General features: G+C 39.5%; 1 protein-coding gene across 2 annotated transcripts in view; it reads right to left on the bottom strand.

Annotated features, from left to right (window-relative positions):
• Positions 1–19935, bottom strand: part of ANKH (ANKH inorganic pyrophosphate transport regulator) — a 114073-nt gene that overhangs the window by 39904 nt on the left and 54234 nt on the right. The gene's annotated exons all lie outside the window — the stretch shown is intronic.

Below are 19935 nucleotides of genomic sequence, written 5' to 3'. Positions count from 1 at the left end.
GCCCATAGGTAATTGTCACTAATGGGTTGTTTGTTTGTTTGTTTGTTTTATTCATTAAGTAAACTTTTTTTTTTAAAAAAAGGTATTTTGTCCTTTGCCTATGCTACTAAATATACAACTTGTTCCCCTTAAAACAAAAGCACTAGGCACCAACTCAATACCCTAAGAAATACACTAGGCCCTTGGTATCCACTGGGTTTGGTTCCAGGACCCACCCACCTCCTGATGTGGACACCAAAATCTGTGGATGCTCAAGTCCTATTAAACACATGGGATAACAGAATGGTATCCCTTATATAAAATGGTAAAACTAAGTTTTTTTCTTCCAATTTATATTTTTAAAAAATTTCAAGCTGTGGCTGGTTGAGTCCAAAGATACAGAGAGTGGACTGTAATTAGGAATTTTTCCATCTCTTACATTTATTTTGTGTGTTTGGTAGTGGCCACAGTCTCAAAGTGGAAAATGATTTACAGAATCCCCCCCCCTCCCCACTCTGTGTCCTAAGATTTCTCTTGACATTTGTTAACAAAGCTGTGTTTATTGTACCCACAATTTACCCATACAGAGTTCTGCAGCCTGTCAGAAATATGATTCAGTGTCAAAGCATAGGAGAGACGGGAAGAGAGGGAGAGAGATTTATTACCAATAGCATGGCAGTCTGACACTGGCTGCACATTCATATGACATAGTCCTTTCAGTCTCTGACTGTCTGGATAAAAGGATGATTTAAGAATAGGTCATAAAGCAACAAAGCACAGCAGATCTCAAAGAAACAACAGACTCTTAATAACCGTGTATTGCCTGCAGAAGTGTCATGAGGGGGGACAGGGAGTCATGATGCAATGGAAGAAAGTAGCAAGTGTTAATTTGGCCATGACTACACAACGGCCACAGAAGCCCTGCTGCAGAGGTACTGCTGCTTTCACCTTCGGCTGCCTCTAAGCTCCTCAAAAAAAAGAAGAAACCACTATCAGTCTGCTTAGTCCTGTAGCAAAGAAACTCTCAAGTAAGCAAGGAAAGGTTATCAGAGAACCTTCTCCACAAGGAAAGGCTAAAGTGTGTGTGGCTTTTAAATAGTAAATGAGTACATAAAGAGTTATTTTTAAAAAGAAAGGTTTAAAAAGTGATGAATTATTAAGTTAAAAAACTTTCTCACACACATTTCACCTGATCTCAACGTTACATAAATACACTAGCAAAGATTCTAGTTATACTGAGGAAAGTATTTTACACACAACTAAACTCAAGGAATCCATTGGTATAAGGACCACTAGTTTAGATTTCTTTAGAGACGGCCAAATTTGTGTTTATTAGCTAGGAAAACTAGCTAGAATCAGTATGTCCAGAAGCAGCGTACCCTGAATTCTAGATGCTGAACAAAAAAGAGGGAGGGAGGTTTCTTGCCTTTAAGCTTCCTGGAATAGGCTGGCTAGGAACACAGTGCTAGTCTAAATGGTTCATTGATTTGGTCTACCAAGGCTCTTCCTATGTTCTTCTGCTGACCACTCTTACTGAGAGAATGTCTGAACTCAGTTATTCTACTAAGGAGGAACAGCTGACTGGATAAAGTACTAGAGGGCTGGTGCTGTGAAAATAATCACTCCACGCAAAAGTAAGTAGGCTTCCTAGTGGGCAACCAGTGCAGAAAACTAACATAAATGCAGTCTGCTGAGTTTAATTAACTACTTCCAGACAAACCAAATATTTTGACTGATTGACCTGGTCTTTCCATTTTTAATGCCAAAGAAGGTCTAATAAATCGGAATTTCAGATGTTTACTGGTGTGTTTTCAGGTTATAAATTAGGCTTTCCCCAGTTTTTAATACCTTGGGAATCCCTTCATCCACTTGGATTAAACCTGAAAGCCACCTGACAGTCTAGTAGTTGCTCATCTTGTCCTGCTAGACCCTAAGGCACCACAGGGTTTTGCAAACAGACATGAAGAAATGAGATGAAGAGAGCAAACATCCAACCACAGTCTATCTCTGAAGTTGCCAGGAAAATTACTTGTGTGTCAAAGTGACTTGTTTTGCTGAAACAAAACTGTGATCGCCAGTGTATAACCTTGGGACCTCTTGATAACAAGAGTACTTTGATAAGAATCTGGGGGACATCAGTAGCACAGGAGATGCTATATGCTTACTATCCTTGGAGGAGATAACAGTGGCTGTCTAAACAAAGGCACTGATATGAAATGAGGTATGCCTCCGTATTTGCAGCAAATTCACATAAACATGAAACAGTGGATAATGGCAAATCCTACTGAAACGAATTATTCTGGAAGATGCTGACCATAGAGTCATACTGGAGGACCTAGAGATTCCTGTACAAAATACTTTCTAGGCATTTCTAGGTCCTCCAACATGACTCTATGGTCACCTCCCACTGGAATCATACCATACAATCATGCTGGAGATCCAAGAAAATCCTAGAGAGAACATATCTTTTCAGAAGTGGCTAAGTGAAACCATGGCTAACAGTCAGCAGATACAGGGGTCGTACTGTATGCTGACAAAGCAATAGAGAAACAATTGCAGAGGAAATGGTAACATTTTCCCTTACAAAAGTTTTGAGTGTAAACACGCGCACACACACACACACACACACACACACACACAGAGGAAAGTCTTAATGCTCACTTTCAGGATAGAAAATTATATAAATAATGTCCATATACAATTCTGGTCAATAGGTACATGTTTTAATACTGATTTCATGGGACAAGGTGTACTGTGTCACCAACTTCTACTGTACTGCTGGCCTTTAATGAGAAATGGCAATGTCGCAATGACACAGCCAAGTACAACCCAACAGCCTTTTTCCTCTTTGCATTTAGTCAAGTTACCACACCCTTCAAAAGTGCAAGGAAGAAGTTAATGCCAAGGTACCATATTGAAAATCAAGGTCAGCTCATACTAGTCTATTATACTGAATCAGTAAACAGAGAATGATGCCAAGATTTCCTGACCCAAGATTGGAAAATAAATGTGGCAGGGAAATAGTGAAATGGTGAGGTACAGTGGATATGGCAGCCCACAAACTGCTGTAAACAGTTTTAGCATGCATCTGATGAAGAGAACTCCACAAAAACTTATGCTGGAATATAATCAGTTAGTCTCAAAGGTGCTGCTAGATGCCTCATCTCCCTCACCTTCTTTCGCATGATGCAAGCAAAATGTCTCAAAGATACTTAGCGTTTATTCTTATAAAGATGGTTATAAACAACAACCATGCATCTCTGAAAATCAAAGTTCAAACAAATCTTTTACCACACAGTTTTTTCTAAAGTTAGGTACTGAGAAGCAAATTAGGACTAGTAGAGGGCGTCAACTAGTCTGGTTTAGTTCCTATGAGTAGTATTTTTGTTCCCAGAGATCCTTTTAAATGGAGTTGCTAGACCTTGGAACATTTACATGAAAAGCAGTGAGTACTCAATTATGGACATTGTTCAGCCATAGTGACTTGCCCTTCTGTGAACATGAGCACACCTTCCTACTTCTACCTGCACCTGCCCTGCCCTGCCCTGGAAGAAGAAGCCCAGCTCACATGCTACCCAAGAGAGGAGTTAGGTGTGACACAGAGCCTGGCTATACCTGGAGGACTATGGCAGGGGAACTTGGGGAAATCTCTTGTGTCATAGCACAGGAAACTACTTGGTTGCTCCCTCACAGTGCCTTTGCTCCAGCACATGTTCAGAAAATAGCCAGAAATGCTGAGAAATGCTGCCCCAACTGAAATTTGCATTTCACCAACTCTTCTGTATAGGTAGCTTCACAAAATAACAAGTGTAATATAACTTACATTTAATAAACAAAAGACCTCTCTCGCTGGGTGGATTTCAATTATCACAGTGAGACAAAATTCTTGAGAAACATGGCGTACCATAAACAATCAATATATTGTCAAGTGTTGCCCAATTATTCCCACTGCAAGCATGAGTAGCCCAAAAGCAGCTCAAGAAGCTGCACACCTTCCATAATATGGCTTGTTGACCGTGACCATTCAGCTTGTCTGTTCCCCAAGTAACTAGTTCACGGTAAGTCACTACACTCAATAATTCTGTCTTAGCACGAAGTCCGGGTGTGCCCATTGTTAAAAAGGTAATCTTTTGTACTGTATTTTGTTTTTCATTCCCTATTACAAACAACGTTTTTGTACCATTCTTCCTCTTCTAAACAATTTGAGGTAATGTATGTAGTTCCTCCCTCTACTTTTCCGTTTTATCCTGATGTGGGTTAGGCAGAGAAAGAATAATTGGCCTAAAATTGTTCAGTTAGTGGGACACATAATTTAGACAAGGTCTCCCCAAGCTTAATTCAGGACTAAAAACCATGCTCCAGCTCCTCTTAGGCTCAAGAAACCCCTTAATTCACAGCTTTGCTTCTTAAAACTTGTCGCCACTTTAGTTTTTTTCTTTTTTGATTAAACCAGTGTTACTGAACCTGTGAGCCATCTCAGATGTTAGACTACAGTTCCCAGAATCCCTGATTCCTGGCCAAGCTTTCTGGGGGATGAAATCCAACAATATTTGAGAAACCAAGATCGGGAACTACTGAATTAAACCAACAGAAACTTGCAGTTCCAGTGTCTTGCTTTTCTGTTCTTTAATTTTCCTACATTCACTTATTTAAAAAAAAAAAAAAAAGTTTGAGATCCAGATTAAGTGTCACAAAGTCAAATTGATGATACGGGTTAAAGAAACTATGCAATTATTGTCTGGGAAGAATGCCCAGGGAGCCAAACAACCAGTCAGGAAAAGTCTGTATGCCAGGAAGAATTAATGTGGCAAACATCTTCCTTACTAGTGCCAAAAATAAGATATTATCCCAATATGTTAACTTCGAAGCATATCCTTTGAATCCAAGTAATACAGAACTCAAGAATAACTCTTTAGGTTACCTGAAATAGAATTCCTATACTGTATATTGTGAATTGAGAAATTCAAATGTATGGACCTTAACCCAGCATGATAGCAAAGTCTACAAAACCTCACACTTTCCTTCCAGCAAAGGCCAAGGGTCTGAGGCAGAGGAACCATAGCATGAAAAATTACTTTTTTATCTTCACCTGGTATGGTCAGTTACATATTGGGTATCATCAAACCCAGGTTTGCCAGTGAGCAGAGAACAAATCGACCACTAGCTATCAGTTGTGTCAGCTACATATTCAGCATATTCAGAGGCAGTATTTGTTTTGTTTTTTAGGTTATCCAGTTCTTCAACTAAAAAATGGCTACTGGAAAGGCTGGCAAAAATCAGTATTTATGCACAGCGCTTGGCCTTAAATTTAATCTAACAAACACACAGGAGATAGGAGGAAAGGACAAATGCATGGTAGTTGAATTCAGTTGCCAATGAAACTGATTGTACTGAATGACTATATTTTATATGCTTCTCAACACCTCTTCCTGAGCCACAACAGCAGGACTCTAAATTGTTTGTTCTTTGGAAACTTCCAGTTGGCCAATGTGAGAAGCAGGATTCTGGAAGTGGGACATTTGGTCTGAGTGGGACTCTTTGTGAAATGTTAACACTTTATATTTTAGGCATAAACCTAAAACCCCTGAAGTATATGTCCAACATGTAATGAAGGAAGCCCCCTGTTCTGTTTGGAAGCAAAGCATTGTTAAGGTCGGAGTTTCACATTCAAGCAGCTCACTGAGCTACTCTTAAGAAAACCAGGCCGAACTACTGGCTCAGTTTTCCTATTCTACTCCTGACCTCCCATCCACCATTTTGTTTTGTTTTGTTTTATTATAACCCATTTATATTATTTTTGGACATCTTCTCATCAGGCCTACATTTGAGGTTCTCCGTGGTCCTGAAGACGTAAGTATTTAATTTCTCTCTCGTCTTCCAAATTGTGAGGAAATACGGTTGTTCCTCCATATCCACATATCTACATCCCCCATGGATTCAATCATCCATGGCTTGAAAATATTCCCAAAATACATAAATTCCAAAACACACACACAAAAACTTGATTTTGCTATTTTATATAAAGGAAACTTTATTTCACTATGCCACTTCATTTAATGGAACTTGAACATCTACAGATTTTGGTATCCACAAGGAGTCCTGGAACAAAGCCCCAGTGGATACCAAGGGCCTGCTGTCAGACAATTCTTACAGAATGAATTTTCTTGTGAGAAGGATGCAGTATCCCGTTCATGCATATTTTATAAGGAATTCTAGAGCATGTTGACAGCTCTGAAATTCTTTGCCAGTCTAGCATGACGCCACCTCCTTGTACTTTTAGAACTATTTTTGTCAGCCACCATCATTTTTCTGTATACTTTTTCTAGCAGACGTCTCAAGTTTATTAAAACTTCAGACTATTACTGAACTTTAAAAACCTTTTCAAAACAAGTACGTTTACACCCACAGACTAGGCTGTGGTTTTCAGGAAAGAGAAACAATATTAAATAAAGTCTGACATAGACACAGCAGTGCCTTAAAACACAGGTGGATAGTACATGATGCTACTGGGACCATGAAACCAGAATAGCAGAAAAGCAAAACATCAGAAAACATTGTGTGGATGTCTGCATTTCTTCCTTCATTGTAAGCTCTACCACCCACACTCCAGCCCAAGATTCAGTCATGCTTAGTGTAGACACAATGAAATCAATAAGATCTGGATTAGTCATGATTCAGACATCCCATTGATTTCAGTGGATCTAATGTAAATACAACCAAATCTGGATTTAATCAATGCTGCTGGAATTTCTGATCAACTCAGAATGTGCGATTCTACCACACACAGACCAGCTATGCTTGCAACACTTCAACAGGTTTGTAGTTAGGCATTTCAAAGGTATCAACACTTCACCTCGCTTTCTAAAATTATTCTTTTTAATGTGTCAAGAACATTATCATACTTATCATGGTAAAGTAAGCACAACTTGTGTTATTGAAAGACAAGGCTTCTTTGCCATTTTAAATACTGAATATATTTAAAATTCAGCCTTTCAAATGATGCAATTTTCACCCTTGGTCCTGAAAAACCTGCCCTCATCTGCTTATGATCTTTCTCAGGCAAACATCTAGAAGCAGGCTTGCCATCTTTATACTGAACAAATTATAGTTTTGGAGTCTTTTACTGCATTTGAGCTAAGTAAGGCATCAAAGGGTCAACTGTGATCACAGTGTAGTCACAAATAAAAAAACTGCAAACAAAACTCAAGTTATTAACATGGAAAACATCATTTTGAAAGCATGTTAATAATCTCTAAGCAGTCATTATCACCCTGTGTTTTACTGGAGAAAGTACTGAAAAGCACATTAAAAGCAGAAAATGGTAAGGAAACAAGCTCAGAGCACATGGTGGTTGTCGCCTTACCATCATGTACCCTGTGTCTTAATCACAGAACAATTTAGTCTACATGCCTAGGCACATTTACACTGTCCATTAAATGCAGGGGGATTTACTTATGCATAAACATGCATACGATTCATTTCTGTCTCTGTAGATGGTGAAAAGCATTATCTAGAATGGCAGGACAGTGGCAATCTTGCTCTAACTTCAACTAAAATTCTTATGGGCAAACATCCTGAGACATGAGCAACCCATTAAAAACTCGGAAATCGAAGGGAAACCCCTTTACATAAAATGCTTGACAACTCTCTTTTCAAGTTCTGTGCTCACTAGCTAGGAAATATTTTCAACCAAACAGAACCATCCCAAACTCCTGCTTGTGATGCAAAAATAATTAACCAGTCTCTTTAACTTGCTCAGCAGTATATCCTGCTCCTAAGTTGTTATTAACCTGCTCTGAGAGAGAGATTTCCTCTCTGAGTCACTGCTAACACTCCAGTATTTTCCCTGAACCCTTCCACAGAGTTTGCTTTTTGTTTAGCTAATGTAGAGAAAGAGGGAAAATACCAGTTCATTCACTACTAGTCGCATGAAGAAGTTTTGTTAAATGGAACCACAAGATTAGTTCATAACCCTGTTCCACAACCATTAGGACATGAACTAATTTTGTGGCACCCACACCTAACATATGCCCAGCTCATCACTTCCAGATGGTTAATTGCATCAAAACATACACAGACCTAGACACATAATAATTCATCCTTTCAGCTTTTGCTTTCTCTCTTGCTTTTAATTATTTTCCCATGTGTATATACCTGTATTTTAAATTGTGGTTTCAAACTAAAGAACACAAGATCCCCCCCCCCCCCCGCCCCATTTAAAACTGCTTCTCCTCTGCAGAGAATGGATGCAATCAAAAGAAAGACAGGCGTGTCCTACAAAAGCCAAGAGGACTTAATTCACTCCTTATGTACTTTGGTCTCATGCTGCTGTTTTTGAGGAGGAGGATGTGTGCCTAGATGATGACAGGCTTATGGTGATGCTATTTTAAAGCTTTCTTTTTACAATTTATTCCAAAGAGGTTTGCCTTTATCTTCCTCTATGGCTGAGAGTGTATCACTTTCTCAAGGTCATTCAGTAGGTTCCTGTGGCTAATGGGCATTCAAACTCTGGTACTGCAGATCCTAGCCTAGCACTCAAATTACTACCCACTTTGGTTCTCATCTGGGTCACACAACATTTTACAAATTAGGTGGAACATGACAACTCTAGTATTTGCAATGTATCTATGAATAGGAGAAGGGTCTTAACATATGCTGAGCACATGAAAGTCAATCCCTGGAACTTTCAGGTAGAACTCTGAAACATCCCTACCTGAACCTCCAGAGAATCAATACCTGAACAGTTTAGACAACACTGAGTTCGGTGGATCAATGAATTGACTTGGGGCAGGGCAAGTCCTGGGACTAGTCGTTGAACTACAGCACTGGTCACAACCCCAGGAGTTGTTATTTTCTATAACAAGTTCACTTTTCAGAAAAATAATAAATTGCATGATAAACAAGAAGAAAGACCAATCTCATCTACAAATCATATAGATGATAGAATGGTTTCTCTAACATGATATATTGATGTTTCCATTTGGTTGGTTTATGAAATCAATATTTACAGTCTGCCTGTCTCATCTCTTTCAGCAATCTAATTCCATAAACCAAACAGGAAATTAAACCTCTCTTTTCCACCCTCGCTGTAAATTATTCAAACCTCCATGAGTACAGGTTGACCCAAAAATATTTATCCTGCATTGCTAAAGGATGTTGTACAACTGGTTTAATAAGCAAACATCCAAGTAGTGGCACTAGTTTGCCCAGTGGGAAGAACAGGTGGGAATGAAACAGACTTTTTAAAAAATATATAATTATTAATTTTTAACATAAACTATCTAGGAACTAAGCTTTTTAAACACTTGCTAAGAATGATCTTATTCATTGTATTAGTCTATTAGTCCTATAAGCTCTTATACTATTACATTACATTACACTATTATTACTGCATCCTCTCTCTGCCCCTACAGGAATGCAGATTTAAAACAGTATTGTAATAGATGATCAGTGATTCATATATATATATATATATATATATATATATATATATATATATATTATTGTAAATTAAAAAATGAACTGCAAGGTGTGAACTAAGAATTTACACCAACTAAATGATGAGGGGAAAGAAGATTTATAACAGTGGGTAACAAATTTGATACTGCCCCCATGAAAATGCATAGAGTGTTACTATGAACCATCATTTATTTAATACTGGTTTGCAATTATAGCCCCCACCCCAACAATTCTGCTGCAATGTTATGCATACATACTAAAAAGTAAGCTCCATATAATAGGATTTACTTCCAAGGAGAAACATTGGCCTGCCTGAGTAGTATTTTATCCTCATAAGAACTCTGTAAAATCCGTTGGCCAAGAGATAAAATCATTAGCCCAAGGCCACAGAGACAGCTTCATAGCTCAAATTGGAAGGGAGCAATGTCACAGTTAGTTATGTCTACTTTGCAGTCAGGCTTTTTGTGCAGCATTCATATAACCCATGTTTATTGTGGTGACCTGAGACCAGTAAGAGACCTTTCCAGGTACTGCTACCACTGTACAGATAAACAGGTCTAGCTCCAACAGCTGGTATGGAAACACCTGCTACCTCTTGCTGCCCAGTCTCACAAGTCTCTCATTTCTTCCTCCTGCAGCAGCAGTACTGAATGGCTTAACAAGTTTAACTATATTTTACTGCAAATATGAAACCAATGAGAAGCTGCAGTGGTTGGAAAGTTCTGCCACCATCAGGTCCACATGGATCTCTTCCAGACTCTGATTTCAATGGCCACCCAAAACAATACTCAGCATTAACATCAATTCTTAGGAAAGCACTGAGCAGGCCCTATCATAAATGAAAACTGATGCATGACAACAGATGCACTGTCCATCAATGTGAGATCTGCAATTAAAATAAATAGCTTGAGTTGACTCTACATTATAACAGGAAGCACTTTTTGCTCTTATATTCAACATCAAGACATCTCAACATTAACAAGACTCACCAACAGTTTGCTAGATAAATAATGAATAATGTAATAATAATAAAATGATATTTTATTATCTTTATGGAGCTTTGATCATAACCATGTGAGTGTAATAAATTGATAAAAGGTCTAATTTAAACATAGCTCAGAGAAACCTTTTATCAAAATGCTGACTATTATCACCTTTCCATTTGTGTCCCCATGATTACAAAGTGAACCTAGAAGTACATTCCGCCCATTACAATAAAGTTAAACATCAGCAAAGGCAGTAGTACTGTTAAGGTCTTGTTTTACATGCATTACAACCCCAATTTTGAACACCCATCTAATATTCAAATGTAATTCATTTTACAATAGGAATAGGGAATATGTTATATTCTAGATCCTATTGGATTGAATTTCCCATCATTCTGCATTATTGGCTATACCAGCCTCTAAGCTGCAATCTGATGCCATCTGGAGAGCCATATGTTCTCCACACATTTTAGAATTCAAATGTTCTGTCTGAGAAGCAATGTTTACTGTTCTATATAAAGTTGCAAAATCAACCATGTGAATGAGAAACTCTGCATGTTTTCTGGGGAGATATGGATTACTATTTGCTTTCCCTCTAGGCTAGCTTAATAACTTCTATCAAATTACATGCCAAGCTCAGAATGGAATATTGTCTTTAAAATAATATACAGTTGGTCCTCCATGTCCATGGAAGCATGAGAGCCTCAGTTTGGAGGGAGTGAAAAGACAGGCCCAGTGCCATCGGGCCTATGCTTAAGAAGAAGAGCCCTCCCTCCATGGCATCTGTCTCCATCCAGCCTGGAGGGAGAGAAAAGAGTGCCATTGGCCCGTTCCGGACGGGCAACCTAGTACGTGCTCGGCACGTACTAGGGTTACAAAAGGGCGTCCCTTCCGGACACCCTAACCCTAGTGCATGCCAAGCACGTACAAAATGGCAGCGCCATTTACACATGGGTGCCGCCATTTTGACGTCACGGACGCCTAGCGTCCGCATGTCGCAAATGACATCACAAGTGCGCCGTTGGCGCTTTGCCGCACCATTTCCACGCCAGAAAAAGAAGCCGTTTTTGCTTCTTCTTTTTGCTCCGCAAGGGAGCTGCACGGTTTGGAAGCTGCGGCTCCCTCGCGGAGCAAACACAGGCGGTGGCAGACCACCCTTTTCGGGCGGTCTGTAAAGTGACCTTGGGCCGCAAGAAGAAGAGCCCTCCCTCCAGTTCATCTGCCTTGGTCCAGGCCTAAGAGGGAGAGAAGAACTGCTGGACCTGATCCCCTTCGCAACACCATTCCCTTCTCTTTTGTGTCATGTCTTTTTAGATTGTAAGCCTGAGGGCAGGGAACCATCTAATTAAAAAGATTGTATGTACAGCATTGTGTAAATTTACAGCGCTATATAAATAAAGCTTAATATTAATAATAATAATAATAATAACAACAACAATAATAATGGAAACTGCATCCACTGCTTGAAATTTTTTTTTTAAATTCTAAAAAACAAACTTTGATTTTGCCATTTTATATAAGGGACACCATTTTACTACACCACAGAATATAATGGGACTTGAGTATCCATGAATTTTGGTATCTACATGGGGTCCTGGAAACAAGTGAATATCAAGGGCCCAATATATCTCTATAACTTTCTGCATACCACCATTGTGAAGTCTCAGAACGGAGGCAGAAACAGCAACTAATGCTTTCTGCCCTCACTGGCACCAGTGTTAAGCAAGATGGCCCTTGTTCATATCATCCTAAAAATATCTTCCTCTTCTACAGAGCATTCTTATGAATAGGGCAAAAGGAGAGAGGAATAGATTTCATCTGAGGATAAGATGCTGTCAGGAAGTAGTGATATGTGTCTCAGGTGTTTTGCTGTTGCTGTGTACCTTCAAGTTGTTTCCAAGGTGTTTATATAATCTTTGACCATGACAGATCATTCTACAAAACATTTACTGAAGTCAGTTCTGTTTAATCTCTAGAATTTTCTCAATAAAGACTATTTGAAACTTCGTGTGTGGGCTTCCATCTTCTACACTTGGCTTTCGAAGTGGAAATAATCCCTGAGAGGTTATTGACTAAGTGGTAGCTTAGTCTACTTCAGAACAGCCCAATGGAATATGGTAGTTGCCCCCATTCCAAACACATGTCAGGCTCAGTAAATTCCCTGTCTTCCTGTTTGGCTCTGGAAAGACTGGATTAATTTGTACTTGGCTCTTAGGCACCTGATAAATTTTGCCAGATCTTTTCAGTACAAGTGGAAGAAGATAGAAAAGGGTCACCTTTTGTTTTCTGAAGATCTTTCTATTGTATATTTATACTGACTCATGTGACTTACAGCAGATGGCAGCTGTATCCAGGATCAGCTTGACATGTACAGAAAGTTCCTCCATCTGATTTTTTTGTGGATTCCTCTCCTCCTCATTATACTACACCACACCCCATCAGCTGTGGGAAAGAGGGGATGGGAAAATCCACTACTGCCAGCCCAACTGCAAATGCCTAAATTAGGCTTCTCTCCATTGCTTTTACCTTCCTGGGTACATGGGATTGGGATATGAATTTTTTTTCTTAGTCTCAGAATATTGCCAAGAACATCCATTTACTCGTACATTCTTTATTTATATGTAAATAAAGAGTGTATGAGCAAAGGGAGCTAGAAGGTAGGCCTTCTAGCCTACTAATCTAGTAGCAATGCTCTACTCAGGGCAACGTGCAGAAACTTAGAATCATGGTGTCATAAAATCCAACAGAAATGCATAAAAAATACAGCAGAGACAGCATATAACCTTTAACAGCCTGACAGTATAAAAATATCATTTTTGTCAACTGATGAAAGACAACTGGAGATGAGATTACCTTGTACTTAATGAAGCAAGATGTTCCAAAATACTGGTGTAGTTATTGACAAGACCCTGTCTCTCACCATCAACAATGCCTCCATGTTAAGCATTACACAGGCCCTCTCTTGATCTTACAGAATGGACAGGTTGGTAAGGGAACTTGTTAAATGAATACAGATAGTAGGGCTGAGAAAGATCCAAGCCAAAGGCCTTATAGAGCTTCTACCATAATTAGACAATGGTCTTCTCACAGTAGCAACAGCCACACAACGTATAACCTAAAGCACTTTTACATGAAGTCTTATAATTTCACATGGGGAGCTCTGAGTCCTTGATTGCCTAATTTTCTATTCAAGCCTCATTTGGCATAAAATGATGATGCTCTTTGGTCTACTTCCATAGTGGACCAACTCACCATATGGAAAATGGAGAAGAAACGGCACAAAACATTTTGCAAGTGTAAATGTAAGTAATGCTGTGCTTCATTCTGAAAAATTACGTATTGAATTGATACAGCTCCCTCATCCAAGGGTGTCAGGGAAGGATTCTGGTAAATGTATTGCCTATACCACAGGATGCAGCATAGCCAGCTTCTATAATGGTCTGCCACACAGAGGGAAAGCCCACAGCTCAGTGATAAATGATATGCTTTTCATGCAGAATGACAAAGGTTTAGTCCTGACACCTCCAGTTAAAACATTCTCTGATAATAGGATGGAAAAAAGAACCTTTGACCAAAACATTTAAGAGCAACTGTTAGGCAGAGTAGACAATGTTGAAGCCATTGGATTAATGGTCTCACTTCATTTAAGGTAATTCCATTGGTGCCACGATATGCAAGCCCATATTCCTGGCTCAATGTGGCATATTCAAATTTGCCACATCATGGGACTGGATGATGCCAATAATAAACATCACTCCATGGTCATTATTCCATACATTTATAGGTCACCAGCATGATGCCGAGTGGATTTGATCCTCCTTAATCATCTGGTCAGAGCAAGTTGGTGCTCCTGAGTCAGGAAGGTAAATACAACAGCTTACAGAGAGAAAGCAGGTGATACTTCTTGATAATTGTTAAGGCAGTTTATCTCTCTCTTCTTAACATTTAATTGCTAAATGAGCACAAATACAAACATGCTTAATAAATTCCAGCTTAATTAACCGTTTGCATTGTAATGGTGTCACAGTGGGACACACAGGATCACACTGGGACACATTTAGGAACTTAAATGGACTGTAAAAGTTACAGATAAATCTAGTTAAAACTGGGAAGAACAGCACCTGGGACACTGTTTGCACAGATACTAAATATTATTTCTGCTTCATCAACCTGGACAACATTTTGGTCCCTGAACAAATAATCACACTGAATAACAAATGGGTTAATCAGCCAGGATGATGAACAATGCAGTTCAAGCATGCACAGGAACATGCATTCTGCTTCCTTATGGAAAGAACTCACACAAACTACACACATGAGCTAAAAGCAGTGTATTTTTAGTGGTTGTGGGGTTCAGGAAAAACAGTAACAAGTTGTTTACCTGTAACTGATATTCTTCAAATTGTCGTTTCTGCAGTTGTGAATGGGGAGTATACACAGTCAACTCCATAAAAGACTCATACCCTAAACAGTGGTTCCCAAACGTTCTCCCTTTGGTCTGGACATTAGATCCCAGAAACACCAGACAATTTGGCCAACAGCCAGGAATTATGGGTGCCGAAGTCCAAAACATATGGAAGACCAAGCACTGTCCTAAAATATGGGATTGGGGACTTTTCTCCTTACTTTGCAACCACAGTGCAACAAGCAGTACCATCTACATTGTTAGCATGGTCAATAACTCTGGGTGGAATAAGTTCATAGCAGAAAGTAATAGTAGCCATAAATTACCAAATATCTAAGGAGGTGAACCTATAATGGGATTTTCTGGGGCTGAGAGGATGAACTCGCCTGTAAAAGGCCTTGTACAGACCGACGAAAAGTGCTGGCCTGTGGGCAGAGCTATGGCGTAGTATCCACATGCTGGATGCCATGACCCCGCCACCAGGGCACCATTTTGGCATGCGCTGGCCTACAAGGTGTATGCCATAATTACGCTCCAAACAGCGCAGTGCCAAAGGGGCGTAATCACGCCACATGACGGCAGCTATGGCACCCCTTCAAGAGTACAAACATGAGCTGTTTTTTCCAGCTCTTTTGTGTTCTATGGAGGCCGGATCGGTGCCGTATGCCGCAAAACCAATCCAACCACTAAGGGAGGGGCTGCATAGCCCCATAGGTGGAAATTGAATGACATTGTCTGGCAATAAACAGATTAGGCCATAAAACCAACTTACCTCTATGCATGCGTACAGTGCACCTTTGCCTTACACGGGGATCCATTCCGAAACCCGCCGTATAAGGCAAGTTCTGTGTGTGCTTGAGCTCCATTAAAACTAATCAAGGCTCGGGCACAAGACACGCACCACTGACTCTTTGTCGTGGGCACATTGTATAACCAAAAACAGTTTGTAACAGAGCACACACTGGCCTACTTGGCAGCTAATATACCTACAGTACACAAACTGCCTTTAAAACAAGATGCCACAGATCATATAATGCCATGGGCTCAAAGATTTTGCAAGTTAGCTGGAAAATAAGCAAGGATAAAATCCATGATCATGCATGTGATCAAATGGGGAAAATTTATAAATTTAAATTTATAATACATGAGTAAATAATGAAGAAAAATGAGATGGTCCATAGCTGAGGGTAAATAGCAGCCATTGCTGCTGCGTTCAACTTGCAATGAAGAAACAATAAACGTATTGTGCATGCAAGATGTAGTTCAGACAAGATTAACTGAAAGGAGGTAAACATGATGGAAAGAGGAAAGAACAAATACATTTTCTCATCAGGAAATCCTAATAGAAAGTTTGCTAGTTTTGAAGAGAAGAAAAGCACAAACAAAACATAACTTCCAAAAATGGGGGCATTGGTATAAAGGACAAACTGACTCTCAGATTGAATTTAGAAAAGTTATATTTCACAAATCACCCCCACACAGATTGGTCAAGAAATACCTGTATACCCTTTGCATACTCCCCCTTTACTATCAAGTAGTTATGATCAGAACAGCTATGATACAAAGAAAGAAAAAAAATCTGCAAGATTTGCCACCTATCCACTCTGAAAACTATAAATCACCAGTCACAAGGTTTAGAAACAAACACTCTTTTCAAATTCCTGCAGGTTGATTATCACATTGTTTTCTAAGTGTGTAAGTCAGCAGTGGTGAAAGTGAGCACACCCTCCAACATTTCACTGATAAAAACCAGAAGATATATAGCCAAGCAACAGCACAGCATGGTCAAGATTGCAAAAATTATTAATGAGGAAAATGTTGAAAAACACAGAATCTAGGAGACTGCAACAGTTTGCTTTTGCCTGAGCCTACTAGAAGACAAGATTTCACCTCCTCTCCTCCTCCTCCATTGCTGAGTTAATCACTATTTTTGCACTTTCAACTCAGTTTGTGCTGACTGAAGTAAACTGAGGTTGAAGGAGGTTAGCTGTGAGAAGGAACTTCTTGAGCCACCATGGCTGTGAGACCTCTGTGGAAAGCCTGCCCAGCATGCCATTGCTTCTGCCAAAGTTAGAATGGAGGACCCACACAATCAATGAAGAGGTGTCCAGCCATGATATGGTGGGGGGAGGCACTTCTGGCTGTGACATCTCCAGGAGGCATCCAGCAATATGATCTCAGGGATGGGGGACAGCAAAATCACTGGCTATGATGTTTCCTGGTCTTCCAGTCTAGGAAGAGGTTCTGCTTTACCCTTTCCTCATTGATAACACGAATGCTCTGTTCTGATCTCAGCAGACATGGTGGTACATTGGAGAAGGCATTCACAGGGAGCTGCTCGGCTGGCCAAGAAGCTGTGATGGTAGCTCTAAAGGAGATCCATCCCTTTCCCTGCACTGCTCAGTGCAGGTTAAGAGGGAATGGCACAGTTCTTGGCATGTGGATAATTGGATTGGGTGAATTGGACCTGATCCAACTGTCTACATGGCCAAAAGAACCAGAACTACCTGTTAACTTAAACTGTATTTCTGTCTACCTTTACTCTAGGTAACACAAGTTCTGATTCATTACTGTACACTGGTGAATGCAGGTGCTGAACATTCAGTCACCTGTTTAGGACACTTATCAGGCATAGGAAATATGCAGCTCTCTAATCAAAGCATTATACCATGAGTTTCTGGAGCATTTCTGACCACTGAATAAGAAAAAATGTTTGGGCTTTTGTCCTGGGCATGTATTTCCCACTTCATTTATTTTTTCATATCAAGCCACCATTCTTATAATTATTTAGTCTTCATGATTAGAAACAAACAAACAAACAAAAAACAGAAGTGAAGTGAAAACCCTATAGCCCATAAATGACTGTTAAGGATCCTACTGCCAAGCATTCTGTTCCATCAGCCTCATGTGTTACTTGTTTTCTAGACAATATTACAAAACATCATGGCATACCACCAAATCAGTAGGATGCATGACTGCTTCTTTCAGCTAACAGAAGTCCCAGTATTCTGTGGATCTCTTTGAACCACTATGTGAGTGGGTTCCTGGAATTAATCCTCAAATTACATTCTAATGCATTACGTATTTTACCCACGTAACAAGCAAACAATTAAACTGCGTAATAAGGTAAAACAACAATAAAAACAAGCTGCCTGCATTTTTCACCCATCACAGTTCACACAGAAGCTTTATAATGTCTGCCTTTTTGGCCTTCATTTACTCCTTTTGTAAAAGAGGTCAGTATCTCAGTCAGAGGGATTCCTCCCTCCCCTCCAGCAAATACTGGATGCCCAATAAACACGCTGTTTACCTCTTTCCAACACTAATCTGTTCCCATAAAACGGCAGGGTCAAGGAGTACCACATGCTGCTGTCTTCAGAGCTTAATTTTTTCCTGCTTTTTTTAAAAAAAACTTGTCAACGCAATCGTCTCCAAGCTTTCTTTTTATAGATGTTTATCTGCCTGTCTTTCTCCACACTATGGTTATGCCTTCCTACTCTCTTTTTTGGTTTTTGAGGTCTTGACGCCTACACCACAAGTAGCTGGCTTGTAGTAAGATCTTCAGATGAAACCCTTTTAAAAAAAGGTCTTAATGATATGGCTTCCTTTTCCAATAATGAAGAAGATGTACATATAATGAGAATTTCTTCCTTAAGAAAATTATATGAAATTCATGGGGTTGTCATAAGTCAACAGTTGACCTGAAGGTGCATGCATGCATATCCATGCACACACACATACACATCTACAATCCAACTCCAGTAATGGGTTCTAATTCATTTCTATAATGGCGGTTTATACTTCCTATAAAGATACAGTTCTTCTCGGAAGAGGGGGATATGCCAATCATCCTTTCATAAATAATGTTGATACTCTTATTGTAGTGTCACATAATTATACCAATAGAATAAATATACCCAGGAAGAAATGATATTTTCATCTCAAATTCTAAGTCTAAAAAGAAATAAACAGACTAAACAGAAATAATACACACACACATAGATTTTAATGGACACAGTTGAATCTGACTGTAAAGTACATCCATAAAAATTTATGCCAGAAACTACTTCTTCCTAGTTAGTCTGAAAGGTGTTACTAGATTCCTTCATGTCTTTCTATGCAGTGTGCCCACGTCATATGTGCGTACTCTATAAGTGACTTCCAGCATATGCGGCCCGCGGCCTGGAAGAAACAATGGGGTATGCGCTACGTGAGTGCTGCAGGAACAAGCCCTGTTGTTGCTAATGGGGCTTGAGTTTATGCAGTATTTCCTTTACATGCTGGGGCCCGGAATGGATCCCCCACATAAGGGAATGGCTAACTGTATTTTCAGCTATTTACTGTAAATGACCACATTGCATCTCCTTGTTTCTTTAAATGCTACCTGAAAAATAAGATTTGTTTTCTTTTTGGAAAAGCATATTTGTCACCATGCTCAACTCACATGAGTTTCATTTCACCATTACATGGAGTATGTACACATAAAACATTTTTTCATCGTATATGACAGAAGACATTACAAGGTACATGGAGGTGAAATCCATCTAGCAAAACTCTCACGAATAAAGATAAAGGAAGGAGAGGAAAATGTGCAAGCCTTTGATACTAGACACCCTCTGCATTGAGGACAAGAGGGAATGGGCTAAATCAGTTAAAAGCATGGAGCAATAAGAATGAGAAATAACCTACTTCTGGAACATAGTCACCAGAAGGACCCCTGGCACCCACGTTATCATCTTTTATGTGCTAAGTTAAAATGTCTCTGGTTTCAAACACTGGAGGTATAGGAGTGGCCAATTTTTAAGCATAGGCCAACAGATTATCCGTGTTTCCTCTCAGGGAGTTGGGGAGTATGCATTACATGATATGTTGTTTTTAGCTTTAGTATGTTATATCTTAATGGTGTCTACAGTCAGTTTTAGGAAATCAACAACAATAATGCAGGAATAACTCTTCTGCCACAAGCACAGTCTTTCCCATAACACACTGTGAATCATCTGGCTAGTTTCTGCTTATTCAATGACATCATCAGCTCCTACACTGTCGGAGCTGGAATCTCAATGTGAAGGGGGACAAATGGTCAGTCTACAGATTGATATACACTCA

This window comes from Sceloporus occidentalis, unplaced genomic scaffold (assembly GCF_023333645.1).
Source record: "Sceloporus occidentalis isolate IW3139 unplaced genomic scaffold, rSceOcc1.0.p SCAF_3, whole genome shotgun sequence".
NCBI classification, from domain to species: Eukaryota; Metazoa; Chordata; class Lepidosauria; order Squamata; family Phrynosomatidae; genus Sceloporus; species Sceloporus occidentalis.
This window is presented reverse-complemented; position numbering and strand designations above follow the sequence as displayed.